Below are 16,747 nucleotides of genomic sequence, written 5' to 3'. Positions count from 1 at the left end.
CCTCCGCTGTGAAAAACAGTTCTACTTTTGGGACAACACTGGAAGTTATGTCATGAGTAAAATTGCTTCCGACAACCTTTTTTTGTTTTAATTTGCGGATGCAAAGCTCTTTATTGATCAAATACTTGGAATTAAACCGACTTTCTCTAACTCTGTGGCGGATGGATATGACGAGTCTTAATTTTCAGTGGAGGGATCTACCTGGACACTCGAAAATCCACGGATTCACCGAGCTGCCGCTGGAGAGGATTCTGCAAGGTAGAAAAACGTGTGACAAATGATTTCATGAAACTTTATCATTTGTTAGTCTTATTTGAAACACAGGTTATCCCACTGAAAGCTTAAATCATTCTATGTAATGTTGTTCGCTCCAAAAGATCAGGAAAAGTTGTAAGTTATGTGTGCTTGTTTGTTCGCGCTTTAGCTTCAAAGCTAAATGATAGGCAGTTGGTAAACAGTTTTCGGCACACACATGAACCACGGGCAACCGTAGCTTCATTTACAAACTTGTTGCTAACTGGGAATGAAGAGTAATGACCAAATAAACTTCTAACGGGCCCGACGTGAAAGGTAAATCTACTTGCTGGTTAATGCACACATGTGGAGCAACAGCTAACGTTACCTAGCTAGCCTGCTAACTCACGTTTGCCTTTTCTTATTTCCTGGTGAATGTGGCCACTTCAACAATGTAGGAGTCGTGTGTTCACGTTAGTGCTGACCTTCGACTTCATTTTGGAAAATCGAAGTTTTTGAGCCCAAAACGATTTTAAATTGAAGCTTCGACATTGCGCCGGGGGGTGGGGGTGGGGTGTGCTGAGCCGGCTCGCTGGCCGCTAATTAGCCGCTAGGCTACAGAGAACAGTACCACCACAAGAGCGTCGTGAAAGTGTTGTTAGTTGTTGTTAAATACATTGTAGACATTGTTGAGTAAGTGTAAGAGGTTTTAGAGGTACCTGAGGAGGTGTCAGAGGTTTTACAGATCCTTTGGGAGGTTATAGAGGTCCTCGAGCAGGTTTTAGAGATCCTTGAGAAGGTATTTAGGGGGCTTTGAGTAGGTATTAGTCAAAGTCAAAGTCAGCTTTATTGTCAATTCTACAATATGTACAGGACATACAGAGGATCGAAATTGCTTTTCTCTTCAGACTCTCGGTGCAGACAGTACACTTGACACAACATGCAAATATAAAATATAAGATATAATAAGTAGAGGCATAAATAAAACCTGAGCTAAAAAGAGTTATACTCAGAAAAGTAAAAAGGCACAGTGGTAGCGACAGTGCAATATGAGAAACAGATCAGTAGTGCAAAATTGAGCTTATGGACTGGATAAAGTGTATGTGTGCATGTATAGTTCAGAGGTATAGTATAGTATAGAGGCACTTGATGAGGTTTTAGTTAGGGCTGGGCAATTAGGCAAATCTCAATTATAATTACGGCCTCCCACAATTATGAAAACAAGATAAAATTATTGTGCTGCATTCCATTTTGCAGTGATGCTCTGGTTTTGTGTTGTTATTAGTCGCACCCTATCCTTTGTAACTATGTGCTCTTGCCCCTCCATAAAAGCTTAAATTCACTTTAAGGCATGCTGTGGCATGTTTAGTTCAGCTTGAGCCAAGATGACCTAGAGAGAGCCTTTGGTCCACATGAAAGGTTGAAGCAATTGGAAACACTTAAGTTTCAAGGAGTCAGAAGAGGAACAACAAAAAATACTGATCCATTGTTAAAGACCTTTTTTTTTTTTTTTTTTTTTTAAAGTTAAATAAATGCATGATGTTTAATACGTCAATTGTGTCTAATAACCGTGATCTCAATATTGACTATAATAAAACCTAAATGTGTTCCTGGCATCTTGATACACTGGCTGATTTTATCCTGTCTTTCCCCAACAGACAAATACACACAGTTACCCTGGTGGACAGTAACAACTCAACTAAGGTGAGTCTATAGTTAGGAAGAGTGTTCTTGACACTTTTGTTTATCATTCAGCTTAGCAGAAAAGTACGGAGCCCCTAAAGTTCCACAAAGAAAAAAAAAATATATCAAGCACACGAGATAGTAGAGATGCACCGATCCACTTTTTTTCAGTTCCAATCCGATTCTGATATATATGTGCCGATACCAATCCAAAAAACGGTATTAGAACTCTTTTTTCTTAAATATTATCATTATTGTTGTTGTTGTTGTTATTGTGTAGGGCAGGGGGTACTCAAATACAAATCTTAAAGGTCCACAAAGAAATTTTTCAATGAGTCAAAGGTCCATTTATTTAAGTGCTGGGTTTTTGCCCAAATCCCCCGTCTCTCTTTTAGGGACTAATATTATGTCATAGTAATATTATTTCAATTATTAATATAATTTTTACCTTTTGAAATACAATCACACAATATATCTCTGTAGAATATTTTTTTTCATCTGTCTAATGTGGTCTGGATTTGGAAATATCAGTGATAACACCCTTTTTCTGTTTTCATAAGCAAAATATAGGTTTTACAAATCTATAAGTGGGTTAAAACAGCTTTTGCTATAATGTCTAACACTCTTTCTGAGGTGTAAGTGGAAAAAAACAGAATCAGCTGTTCAATACTATTTCACTTTGTTTTCTCAGACAACTGTCTGTCTTCAACTGTGAAGACAGACAGACAAACGGAGCAAGCAAGTGTTGAGCACAACGAGTGCGTAGGGAGAGTTGCGCGCGCTCGTCACAGCCCTGTGCATGCGGATACTGAGTTGTACGCTCGCGGAGCAGAAATAGGCCCCAGCTGTGATAGTTTTCTGCTCGCGGTGACTGTTCTGTGCGCTCCTATCACTGGTTTATATCTGCTCGGGTGTTGGCATTTAAACACCATAAAACCAACTCCATTTTATTTTCTTGAGTAGGCTACTTTACTGTCAGCTTGAAAACGAAACTTAACGCATCCCCTGCCCTCGTCCGCCCCTCCCCCTGTGTCAGAGGAGAGGAGAGGAGAGGAACAGAATACCAAAGCATTCAAATCACTTAGTATCTGTCATTTATGTTTCTTTTTTGGATTGCTCAGGTTCATCGAGGTCTGTGGCCCAAGACAAGTCAACCAGTTGTGAGTATTGCAATTAACTGAACATTTAAGCATTCATATCACTTAGTATCTGTCCCGAATGACTGGCATCTTTGGTTTGATTTGCTCAGGTACACCAAGGTCACATGAACAGGGAGGGTCAACCAACCGTAAGTATATCTATTAGTTTCATATCAGAAACTAGACACGAGTACAATTGCTCATGATTGACAACATTTACAAGCAGAAAATATACCTGTTTTTGCCTTTATTCCAAAAAGACCATTAATCAAATTGTGTGATGAATTATTTTATTTATTCATTTATTTATTTGATTGACAGCACTTCTTTTAAAGTAGATGCGCTTCTCCTTCCCTACAAAAATGTGGGCTTTTCAAATGTGAATGCATCTCCAATCCAGCCCTGCAAAGTGTTGGCTGATTTGTGTGTCAAAATGACTCTTGTGAAAAGGGCCTGTTGTTTCTGGTTTTTGTACATACATCTGTTGGCTACACCCCACTTTATTTCTGTTCACTTAGATCCTCCAAAGAAAAGGTCTTTACATACTACAGAGAAGTTCCCCATTCCAAAAGGGAGTAAGTATAAAAAAAAACAAGAGAATTTAAATGTCTCACCTAAAGTTATTTCCAACTGTTTGGCAAACCTGCAAACTTATTGCCATTTGGCGAAAATCAAAGGTGTCAGTTTCTGTTGTTTTAAACCTGCTTATTAAAGTGGAGGTAAGCTCAGAATGTACTAACTATTCTCATTTTAGTGAGTCTAGCTGGTTTTAATTGAGTATTTCCAAAGTTCTGGCCAGCCTCTTCCAGAATTATCATTATTTTACGTGTTTCTGAAATGATTTTTAAATGTGGGAGGATTTCTGCTAATGTAAGGTTTTGTTTCCCTTATCTTGTCATTTTTTGGACATGACATGAAGTGCATTTCAATCTGTATTTCTTAGACATCACAGTGCTAACAGTCCTGGGTGGTCNTCTCTGGGTGGTCTAGCCATGTTTTTCAATGTCTTTTTTCCTAAGATTATGTTCCCAAACTGTATTTTGTTTTTTCTTTGGTCTTAGGAGTTGTAAGGTATTCAGCCAATTCAATCTCTCTTTTTAGTCTTGGATAATAAACAGGTAACAGGCTGCAGCGAGAAAACAGCTGCTCTGACAGTGATAACTGTGCACCTTTTTATTAGTACTAGAACATTGCAAATGTGTGCAAATCTGAACTCCGTCAAAAGTTGCTCCAGCTGTTAAAGGTGATTGACAGCTCCAGCTCTGCTGCGCTCAACAGAAGCGGACGTCGCGCCACATGACGCCGCAGAGGAGAGGATGTCTCATGTCTCTTAAATCATGATTCCTCAGCTCCTCTCTCGCTGGTTTCCTAGCGTTTCTCCTCGGTGGGAGGGACTTAACTTAGACGCAAGGAAAGGAGGCAAGGAGAGGAAACACGGATGCAATTAGGAGACTCTGGAAGCAGCCCTCGTAGACCTGTGTAAAGAAGGATGTGTTTGCACCCTTTCACTGTGTCAGTTGCTATGTGCGTATTCAACAGTTTATCTGTGATGTTATTTATCACACCACTTAATGTAATATCAGCCTTATAGTAAGAACAACAGCCTTATTACTCCAGACTCGCCATATGCTAATTTGGCTATAGTTTGGATTTTATAGTTTCAAGGATGAGGCCTACAGTGGCATCATCATTCCAAATCCCTATTTGCAGTTTAAACCAGAAATTTGATTCTAGACATGTAAACAATGTAAACCAGGGCTATTCAACTGGTGGTCGCGGGCCAGATCTGGCCCGCCAATCAAGTCAAACCGGCCCGCCAATAAGTTCTGTTTTAAAATGGAAAACCTGAAGAAAAAAGTCGCGCAAATAACGGACATTTTTTTTAACAATAAATCCTTCAAACTAAAATACTAATGTTAGTTTATCAGACAACATCCACTGTTCATCACTGACTGTAAAACTACCTACACTTCCTCTCACTGTGAACTGAGGGAGGAAATGATCACTTTTCTCCGTGTTTGCAACCACATGATAGTCGACGTGTTTCTGCTGGATGATGGGTTAGTGTCAGAGATCAGAGATGTGCTTTTTAAGAGACATCTTTCATCATTTGAATGTGTTTAATCTGGGACTATAGGGAGGATAAAACAGGTGAAAAACTAACTGATCTGTTCATCTATCAATCACTTGTAAATGATTCACTGTTTTATTTTTACCCTCACAGAAATCCTACTCATTTACAATACATTTGTTTATTTTACCAGGACTAAATTAAGTTACTGTCTGTTTACTTTTGGGGCTATTTGTGTTGCAAAGAAAATGAAATTAAACAATTTTCTTTCTATGATTATTTCGCTGCAAAAACTCCAAACCTTACCAAGAATAGTTGTCTTATTTCTAGTAAAAATATCTCATAACACTTAAAATAAGACACAATCACCTAACAAGTAACTTGGTTTTTAGACATTTTTCACTAGTTTCAAGTGAATTTTTACTTGTTCCATCAGCAGATTTTTTTTTTTTTTTTTTTTTTTTTACTTATTACAAGTTTTTGCTTATTGGATATGTTGTTGCTGATGGAACAAGTGAAAATATTCTTGAAACTACTGAAAAATGTCTAAAAACAAGTTACTTTTTAGGTGATTGTGTCTTATTTTAAGTGTTATGAGATATTTTGACTGGAAATAAGACATTTTTTTTTACTAGAAATAGGACATTCTTAGTAAGATTTGGAGTTTTTGCAGCAATATCATTAGGTTACTTTGGCATGTAGCAAAGTAACAGTTCTGAAAATGGCGTGTTGCGTTAAAGGTACATCCATAATGAGAATAATGGCTCAGGGAAATGTCCGGCCCCCGGTCCCTTGGCTTAATGCAGCCCACTGAACAATATTGTTGAATAGCCCTGATGTAAACCATCATGCCTGAATGCAGCACTCGTGGTAGGCTATGTCACTTGAAGGTTATTTAGCCTAATTGAAAATTTGCTCCTTGAAATGGTTAGGCATTAATAATTTTAAGATAGAAAAATATGAAAGTGTTCTGTCTGCATCCCTGTAATGAGTAATACAATTTTTCTTTTTCTTCATTGCCAGAATTCCAAAAAATTGTAACAAATTTTGTGAAGCTACACGAAGAAATAAAAAAGCTGCAGAGGAGCAGTGAGCCTCACTCTGCAAGTCGTGTGGAGAGGATACAGTCCCTTGAGGAGTTCAAGGAGAAGGAGGCTTCTCTGCAAGATCAGGGCCATTTTGATACCTTGGTAAGATATTTCCAAGGCTGTAATTTCTTCATGAAACTGAATAGAATGTTAATTCTCTCTTTAAACCATAAATATTCTGGTTCACATATCCACTTATCATAAATGACACATTTCAAAATAAAATAAAGAATATGTTACGGCTATTATATCTACAATAGAAGTCTGTATCCTCTAGACCTTTGTGCAATTCAGGGTTTGTACACATTTTTCATGGTCAAATTCAAGCACTGTTAGAGCACTTTTAAGGGTCATTTTCAAATTTTTCCAGCACCTTATCACTTGTGGTAAAATGCATATCTACAAGAATACATATACTTTATTTATTATTTTTATTATTATTTCATTATTTTTTTCACTTTTTATCACAATGATGTACATTGTATTATGCTATCAACATCTAAAATGATGTTTCACACTTAAAGCCTTTACAGATAGACACCAGTGCCTGCTGTGACGTTACAGAGACAAACTGAACAGCCCCGTTTCTGACTCTGGCGCTTTCAACTCTGGTGTTGAATGCAACAAAGTCGGCTAAACTCCCGTTTAAACAGACATGTACCAGCATCTCTACGTCTCTCCTCTGTGTGTGTGTGTGTGTGTGTGTGTGTGTGTGTGTGGTTCTACTACCTCCGCAGCTCATTATGTGTTCACAGCAGAGGACTGCAATGTTTTAGTAAAAATACAAAAATAAAAATGCTTGTATTTACAGGTTTGTCAACTGTCAAGAGTGGGTGGGAAAGACGTTAAAGACTGCACGCACAAAGTTCTCGACAGGTAATTATTCATACATTTTACTTGTAATGTGTCTCAAGACAGATGTTTGGACTTTGGAGCAGAATGATCATGGTAGGCTCAGTATATGCCTACTGACTTCCTATGTGTGTGGCACTAAGAATAATTAAGACCTGAGCTCAGAGCGGTACAGAGGCTCTATTGCATGTAACCCTAACATTGTTATTATTCCAGGGCAATCTGCCTTCCCATGCATGGAAATAAATTAACTTTGCACTTAGGTCCAGTCCTATGCCAAACATCTTTGGCTGGCATTATGGGCTTATAGTTTTGGTGGTTGCATCAGAAAGCATCGGGAGTTTTAAAAAATCAAAAAACAAAATTCATCATAAATAAGTCATACGTGCTAATCACTTTGCAACTTTCACCAGAATGTAAGCTCAATTAAGCAGAAATGTACAGATGCAGGGATGCAAACCTGTCATCTCGGTGAAATTCAACAAAGTTTTGAGATCAGAATAGATGACTTCGTAGTATGGGATTCAAAGGCTGTTATTTTGAAGAATCTTGTTTTGTTGGGTTAATTTTTTTTTTCTTTTTTGTCTGATACTTGTAGCTTGGGGATACCTCTTCAAATTACAACCCGGTTCCCAGTGATGTCCTTCAGCATTTTCAGATATCAACCACAGTATGCCTGAAGTGCCAAAATACCGGAGAAATAGATTTATGAGGTTTGTATTTTTGCTCATTCTCTTGAGTTTTGCCCAGTCTCTCAGGATTATTAATTTTTTGAATGTCTCTGAAAGGGTGTTTAAATGTGGGAAAATTTGTCTTTGTTGTTTTGTGACTTTTTTTACCAGCACTTTTTTCCTCAAAAGACTTGGTGGTTAATAGGGTTGGGACTCGTTAGGATTTTAACAATTCCGTTTCCTTATTAACGGTCCGATTCCTTACTGATTCCTCTTACAGATTCCTACATTATATTCATTATACTTGCTATACTTAAACAAGTATATAATAAACACAAATGCAATCATACAAATACAAAAAAACTTTATTCTAACTGTTGCACAGTACAATTAGATGAAAATACACATTTGTGTGTGGTGTGTATTTCAGATTTAGAGCTTGTATCATCTCCCTGAGAATATATGACAACAAAAAGTGATTCTCTGATTTCTACAGTAACACTATTACCTCAAATTAACCACAACAATGTAATAAAAAATACTTCTATGCATTCATGCTTGGGCACTGTTATTTACGTGACAACACCTGAACAGAACACACACCGCTCCCCTTGCTGGAAGCCTTGGACCTCCCGCCGCCAGCTTCCGTCTGGATTAAACGCTGAAAATTAAATAAAAGAGGGAGACAGGTTTTTCCTATTTTATCTTATTTTGTTATATTTCTCCCTCTCCCCTCACTGGAAGCCTCAGACCTCCCACCACCCGCTCCCGTCTCAAACATGCCGCTGAGCACCCACGGCGCACGCCCGGCCTGTTAAATAGCCTGTAACCATAACAACAGTGTGACACAAACTCAGTGCTTTAGTCATTAAATAATGTCGGGCTCGGTCAGGTTTGGACCGCACTCTAATGGAAATGCACGTGACTTTTTTTTTTTTTTTTTACAATCTAGGAACCGTTTGCAGGAACCGTTACTCCAAATGTGATGGAACCGGTTCCGGAACCAGAACTTTGGACCCGGTTCCAAAAAAGAACCGGATACAGATCCCAACCCTAGTGGTTAAGTTTTATACTTGTTCCAAAACTGTTATTATATATATGTTAAACTGTTATTATAATTATGGTGGAATGTTATAGAAATAAAGAGAGACTGCTTTTTCAAATTCAATGTTTACATGTGGTTTTCAATATGTCCAAAATGTAATTATCAGTGAAACTTGATTTTGTACAGATCATATTGACATCGGTAAATATTTATCGGCCATAACCGCAATTTTAATGTTATCTGTATAGGCTACAATTTCCATATCAGTGGATCCCTTGTATGTTGTGTGTTTTCGCCTTTCACACTGTTAAACAGGGTTGCCACGTGTCTGGAAAGAACTTGAAAGTGCATGAATTAAAAAGATAGAAACGAAGAACTTTAAAGTGCTTGGATTTACCAAAAGGTCCTTGATTTTGAGCTTTGTGTGGTCTGTCAACTTTGAACGATTCAACAATTTTGGGGCAAGAAAACTGGATATTTTTCTACCAAGATGTAGACGATTTTTGGCAACAAAAACCAATATTTCTAACGAGGCACAGACGATTTTATGGCGACAACTGAGCATTTTTATTGAGACATCAAATATTTTGTGGTGACTAAACAGGATTTAGCAAGACGACAACGATTTTCTGTGTAAATTATTGGTCTTTAATTTTGAAACAATTCTTCTTGAACTGTTAAATTACAAAGAGTGGCAAACCTGGTTTAAGTCAGTCACATTTTACAAAATGTGAGATACAAGCACTTTGCTAAAGTTCAATTTTAGAATTTTCATGTTAATACACTGAGATTGAAGTAATTGCTTTCTGGAGTGGTCAGTTTTGCTATGGATGATTGAACAGCTGTCTGTATTTATTGATCTACTGAATTGTCATTTAGTTGTTGAAGTCAATGCATTTCACAAGAGCTTGGAAGGCACTCCTTTTACTGTTCACCTCTGCTACCTAATTTCATCAGACTAAACTGAGGTCCATACTACATTTAAGGTTATCTTCATGGTCAATCTGTAGTGGTTCTAAAACGGGTTCAGGGCACCCCCAGAGATCTTTGAAGGTTCTTTTCTCACAGAAAAAATGATACAAGCAGTCATCACAATTGGTCTTTTGCATCTTCTCAGGATATCTTTTGGACGTCCTGTGGATGTCTAGAAATGATGTCTGCAGTAAGTACTTTCTTACAACGTCCAGAAAAGACTTAAAAAAAACCTTTAAATCGGGCTCTCCTGAAAAGACTTAAAAAAAACCTTTAAATCGGGCTCTCCTGAAAACGTAATCTGGACGTCCAGAAATGAAACATCCTAACAACGACTAGAAAAGACGTATAAAAACTCTCATTCTGGCTCCCAAGAAGGCGTCTTCTGATGTCCAGAAGGAAACGTCCTAACAACGTCCAGAAAAGACGTATAAAAAACTTTCATTCTGGCTCCCCTGAAGACGTCTTCTGGATGTCCCGAAATTACGTCTTTTAGACGTGATCTGGACTACTTTTTGCTCACTGGGCAGACACAAGAGAATCAGACCCAGAAGAGGGAACGGCCCCCCGACAAACTTGAGGGCCTTGTCAGCAGGAGAGGAGGAGCTAAAGTGGGAGTAATAGCTGCAGTACTACTAACCCTATTACTCATCTTGACGAGAGTGAAGCAGAGTGAGGGAGAAGAACAGGGCAAACAACGTCAGACACAGATAAGTGAATGCTTAGTAGCGTTAGGAACCATGGCCGCAAAACAGGGAAAGATACCTTACAGGGAGATGATACAACTAATCTACTATAAGTCACATGCTTATGACAATGTATTGGTGGAGGGCCCAGGAGATATTAGGTTGCATGGACGGTCCATAGGACCACGCTGTAGGATGGAAGGAACGGTGACAGCAAGAGTTTGGTGTAATATGAGAGGAAACAGGGCTCACTTTATCTATAAGAGTGGCCCGCCAGTGGCTCCAATTGAACCCAGTGTCCCAGAGAAAACCAAGAGATGTGCTGATGCAAAGGGTAGAGTTAATTAGAACAACCACTTGGAAGTCTAATATGTTCTATCAATGGTTAGAATACTCCGCCAAACAGGTAACTAATATTACGTGTATAGCATGCCACAGAAGGAGGGGCCTACCCAGGGTTAGGCCTCTCCCAAACATAGATAACTGCTGGGAGCATAAAACATGTTTTGCTGCATGTGTCATGTGGATGGTGGCAGGACGGGAGAGGTGGACCAACACAACCACAATTTGCCCAGGAAATTTTAAAAATGCCTCCGATCAGTTCCAGCAGGAGTTTCACGTGCCTCCAGTAGTACATCTGGCACCAGACCTTGTATTCCCATTCTGTGTGGCACAGGGAAATAATATAGAACATTGGTTGAACAATGCCACTTCTACTAACTCTTCCCAGGAGGCAGAGAGGCTGATCCAATGTAGGTAGGAAGATATCATGGGGAACGTAACCTCAACAGCGGGTGCGACACGACTCTCAGGGGTACAGAAGGTATGTAATACAACCCAAGAAGCTAAAATTCAGTGCCACCAGGTCGACAAAGGCGGGAACAATTCAATGGTTATGGGACGTAATTATAACGATACCACCTGGATTTTGACACTTAACTTAACCAATGGTACAGTACCACTGGCAGATATATTTTGGATGTGTGAGAGTGATCTTCAGGTGAAAGTTGTGCTGCCAGCGAATTGGACAGGAATCTGTACCCCAGTAATGTTAACAGGACAAATTACGATAATGAGTTTAAACAACAGTCTAAATAATAGTACTCGCACACGGTCTCGTAGATCGTCTGACACTCAAATGAGCTCCTGGGAGGAGGATGCTAGTGTGTACATTACATGGGATCAGGTGCCACAAGGGGTTCCCAGGGATCAACAGGCTATATCAGATGAATGGATAGAGACAGGTAGAGTGCTGGGCTCCTGGCCAATCTGGGGAGCCATAGCCAATGCCCAGTATACAGCCCGTAACAGCCGTTGGATAAATTATTTGTGGTATAACCAACAAAGATTTGTGAATTGGACTATAGAAGCCTTACAAGGTGTAAGTGAGCAGTTGCATGCCACATCCTTAATGACGATGCAAAACAGGTTCATCATCGAGACTATGCTTGCTCAAGACCAAGGGGTCTGTGATGTGGTAGGAGAACACTGTTGTACTGTCATCCCTATGCACACAGGGGAGGATGGCAACCTAACCCGAGCCCTACAGAACATACATACATTAAGAGACCAACATGTGCAGCACTCCAGTTGGAATACTAAGGTTTCCTCGATTTGGGATTGGTTAGGGGGATTATCCCCTGAAAAGATACTATGAATGATGGGAATATTGTTGGGACTGGTTGTGTTGGTACAACTTGTCATTAAAAAGACTATGGCAAGTGTTACAGGACAATTTGTAATAGTAGACCAAGGTCTATGTCCCATAGCAAGGGTAGAGCCATATGAAGACATGACTGGTTTCACAGGGAAAGCTCTCTAAGAAACAAGATCAGATTACAGGACAAAATTGTGGAAATCAGTATGAGATGATGCCACAAGGTATGGCAATGGAAGAGGTCCAATATGAGCAGATGAATAAGCAAGCTGAAGCAATATACGAGGAATTTGTGTAAAACAGAATGTCTTCTTGCTGTCACCTGACTAGTACTAACATCTACCACTAACAAACTAATCTTGCTTGCATGGCTTATGTATAAAACTCAATATCAAATAGAAAGGTAGGGAAAGTGCATTAAAATGTCCTTTACAACCTTAAGATAGATACAGATTATGGCTGAGCCCTGGAGAACCCCACATCCATACCAGCAGAACCAAGGAGGCCAGCCGGTGTTCCTGTGCCAGCAGCAGGGGCCATTCGTGTTGGGTCGCCCTCGCCCGCCTCATCCTCCACCGCCCTCCACACCATACCACACCGGGTCACCTCATCCGATGGCCAGCCGTCCCACACCGACCTGCACCTCCAGTGAAGACGCCCCGATGGAAGGACGTGGATGTTCCCCCCGGTTGGCGCTGGCGCAACGCTACGCTCCAGCCTTGGCCCGCCCGCCTCACGAGGACCTACTCCGCTTTATGTTGGCACCTCCGGACATCCCCAACCACACTGAGGCCCCCCAAGAATCATTCAACCCAGTTGCTAGCACCTCCACTGCGGGAGGCCAAGCCCGGCTGGGCCCTGGTTAAGGAGTAAATTGGTCCAATGTTAATCCCGGCCCACAATGTTCCTCCCAGTACCTGATGCAGATGCAGGCCTCATTAGAGGCTCAGACGCCCACCACTGCGCAGGCACCTCCTCAAGAGGACAACCTTCAGCACAATGCCCGTGCTGACATGCTACCATTACACTCCCCTGACTCATCCTCATCACCAGAAGAAGATGATGATCCACAGTCATGCAGTTATTCACCCACCACCCCAGAGCCTGTAGATCTGCAGACAGACAGACATTTCCATGACGCGGACGAGGGCCACCTGCCAGTACAGGCCCTACAACGCGAAACACGCACTATCTTGGAAGTTGAGTATGGAGTATACCCAGAGATCCTAGAAGGTTATCTCTGGCAACTGCCTGATGGGGAGCCAAAGCGCACAGTGCATCTTGACATAGTGAAAAACCTGCGCACAAGGCTTCACCCAGTTCTCCAGGGCCCTTACCGCCTACTTGTGTGCAGCCTCCCTGTAATACTGCGGAAAAGGCTCCGCAGAATTCGCCGTGAAACCTACATCATCAGAAAAGCAGAGAGTAGAAGGCTGAGTCGAGAGCACATGCAGCTCACTGACCAAGAGATAGTCGGCTTGCGCACTCAAGTCCGGGAGCTGACTCAGGCTAAGGATGCCCTCCAACAGGAGGTCATCATGCTGAGGGATCAGATGGCGTCCTATCGACGCCTGCGCAGGGGAGGCACATCCTCCTATGTGCCTAATGGACAACAACCATACGGCAATACTGGTTGAAGATTGAGATGTAATCTGACAACTGTAACCCTTGTATAAGAATGCCATTATGAATAATCATGCATGCAACGACAAGTGATCAATGAAGGTTATTAGGCTAGCTTTATATCCTGATGCAGGTCATCAAGCTAGCTCTATATTCTGGATAATTAACTACTATATCATAATGCTTATCCAATATGAATTACTTGTGTCAACAATCATTGAAGTATGAGTTATGTGTGATATCTACTGATGACCATTTTTGATTTATGTGTCTACTAATGTTACTCCCTGAAATATGAATCGTGTGTGACACCTACTGATCTTGATCTAAGGGTGTGGGACTATGAAGTCCCAAAGGGGGGAATATATATATTTTTCTCTCCTACTGTGATTCAGATATTATATGGGACTATGAAGCCCCAAAGGGGGGAATGTAGTGTAAGAGTTAATCCCTAATCAAGTAAAAGTGTTATACTGCATAAGTTGATTAAGAAACAAAAGCCACATAACCATCATATAACCATGTTTTATGTGTAAGGTCTTATAAAACTGATTGAAATGCATCTATATGTGTTAAAACGCTGTTATACATGTCAAGGTGTTCATAATACAGAGTTATGAGCTGATATTGTATCCACACTAAAGAGCACACATATAACCTATCATGTTCTGTATAATGATAACACACACACACAATCAAATGCTTGTATTACCTGATGCACATTTAAAGGTTTATATTGCATAAGAGCACAAGGGGCTGCATAAAGAAAGTCCCTAACATTCACATGTTTTTTTAAAAATTAAAGTGAAAGCAAATCTAAAGCTAAGGGTGGAAGATTTGGGAAATTCCAGGCTCAAAATGAAAGTGATACACCATTAAAAACGGGCCTGTTCATAATTGGACAAAAAGAAAAAGGTTGCCACCAATACCTTTGGATTGGAGTGGGATGAATTAGCAGGAGGAGGTGAAGACTCTACCCAGTCTCCACCAGCATAAAAGCAGATTGCATCGGACTCTGCCTGTCTCCAGTGTTTCTTTGAGTATTGATTAGCTGAATCCAAGGTACCAGATCGANTCATTATTAGACTCCATTGGCTTCAGTCAGGGTGTACATGAACCCACTCACTGTTTTAACCATACCCTCGATCTAGTTCTGACATATGGAATTGAAATTGATAACCTAACAGTCTTTCCACAGAATCCCTCGCTATCAGATCATTATTTGATTACTTTTGATTTTTTTTTACTCGAATACACGCCACTCAGCAACAGTTACTATACTAGATGTTTATCAGATAGTGCTGTCACAAAATTTAAGGAAATCATAACTCCGTCGTTAAATTCAGTACCAAGGCCTTCAGTAACAGAGGTTTCCCGTGCCAACTTTAACCTCTCCCGAATTGATCATCTGGTCGATAGTGCCGTAGGCTCGCTGCGAACAACACTCGACTCTGTAGCTCCTCTTAAAAAGAAATTAACGAAGCAAAGAAAGTTCACTCCTTGGTATAACTCTCAAACCCGTAAGTTAAAACAAATATTGCGAAAATTTGAAAGGAATTGCCGATTAACCAAACTGGAAGAATCTAGTTTAATCTAGGCAGACAGTCACAAAACGTATAAGGGCTCATTTATGCTCCCGTTACGTACGAAAATGTATACGTCCGTTTCAAACGATGTTACCGTCACTGCCCACATATTTCCATGCGCCCTTTACGTTGGCATGGATGTTAACCAATATATCCACCAGGAGGCAGCCCAACATCAAAAGTTTATGACAACAACAAACTCAAAAACAAACATGCCGACTGTGGAGGAGATATTGATAATGTACCTCTTGCAAAAAAGACAAAAACAGAGGCAGCGTTGTAGGAGGCGGTGGTCGTTGAGACCGTTAAATACATTGCGACTGGAGAACGGAGAATTCTTTTCTCTAGTACTGCCGATGAAAGAAATTGAATTTTTATTTCTTCTTCGTGTCTCACTAGAGCTACGTATCGGGTAGTGACAGAAACACTGCCCCCGCGGTTCCCGGTGGTACTGCTCCATTTGGCCCGTATCCGTAAGCTTTATGGAAACGTGCAGAAATACGGATGAAATGAACGCGGAGCACGGACAGAAGGCTCCGTATCCGTATTGAACGTTGAGCATAAATGAGCTTTTAGAGGGGACTCCGCAATGCCAGACCAAACTATTACTCAGCATTAATAGAAGAAAACAAAAATAACCCCAGGTTTCTTTTCAGCACTGTAGCCAGGCTGACTGAGAGTCAAAGCTCTATTGAGCCTTGTATTCCTTTAGCCCTTAGCAGTAATGATTTTATGAGCTTTTTTAATGACAAAATTCTAACTATTAGAGGCAAAATTCATGACCTCCTGTCCTCAGATAGTACCTATCTAACCTTCAACACAGCTGTAAGACCTAATATATATTTAGATTGCTTCTTCCCGATTTCTCTTCAAGAATTGACCGCAGTGATTTCTTCATCTAAATCATCAACATATCTCTTAGACCCCATCCCAGCTAGGCTACTTAAGGAGGTCTTATCTTTAGTTAACACTCATATATTAGATATGATCAGTATATCCTTATTAACAGGCTATGTACCACAGTCTTTTAAGGTAGCTGTAATTAAACATCTCCTAAAAAAGCCCACCCTGGATCCAGAGGTGTTAGCCAACTATAGACCAATATCTAATCTCAGTCAGCATTTAGAGTACATCATAGCACTGAGACAGCACTAGTTAAAATTACAAATGACCTTCTGATTGCTTCAGACAAAGGACTCGTCTCTGTACTTGTTTTATTGGAACTCAGTGCGGCGTTTGACACAATTGACCATCAAATTCTGCTACAGAGACTGGAACACTTAATTGGCCTAAAAGGTTCTGCACTAAGCTGGTTTAAATCTTATTATGAACATGAACAAACTGAAAACGATCAGATAAATGAGTCATCCTTATGTACTAAAGTTTGTTTTGGAGTTCTGCAAGGTTCTGTGCTCGGACCAATCCTATTTGATGGTCAAT

At 40.3% G+C, this 16,747-nt stretch overlaps 1 long non-coding RNA gene across 5 annotated transcripts; it reads left to right on the top strand.

Annotated features, from left to right (window-relative positions):
- On the top strand, window positions 1-9,912 carry LOC126389358 (uncharacterized). 5 transcript variants are annotated; one of them, XR_007569835.1, is made up of 10 exons: window positions 324-570; window positions 1,893-1,938; window positions 3,039-3,077; window positions 3,167-3,205; window positions 3,575-3,631; window positions 4,406-4,580; window positions 6,151-6,317; window positions 7,027-7,091; window positions 7,666-7,780; window positions 8,691-9,912. It is a non-coding gene; the product is annotated as an uncharacterized LOC126389358 (long non-coding RNA). The 5 variants fall into 5 exon arrangements; XR_007569837.1 differs by having other exon boundaries at window positions 327-570; window positions 4,406-4,535; XR_007569834.1 differs by lacking the exons at window positions 324-570; window positions 4,406-4,580 and adding an exon at window positions 1-258 and having other exon boundaries at window positions 8,691-9,909.
- Window positions 9,913-16,747: the final 6,835 nt, after the last annotated feature.

The sequence above is a fragment of the Epinephelus moara genome, chromosome 4, assembly GCF_006386435.1.
Source record: "Epinephelus moara isolate mb chromosome 4, YSFRI_EMoa_1.0, whole genome shotgun sequence".
Lineage (NCBI taxonomy): Eukaryota > Metazoa > Chordata > Actinopteri > Perciformes > Serranidae > Epinephelus > Epinephelus moara.
The sequence above is the reverse complement of the archived record's forward strand: the minus strand, read 5'-3'. Positions and strand labels throughout refer to the sequence as shown.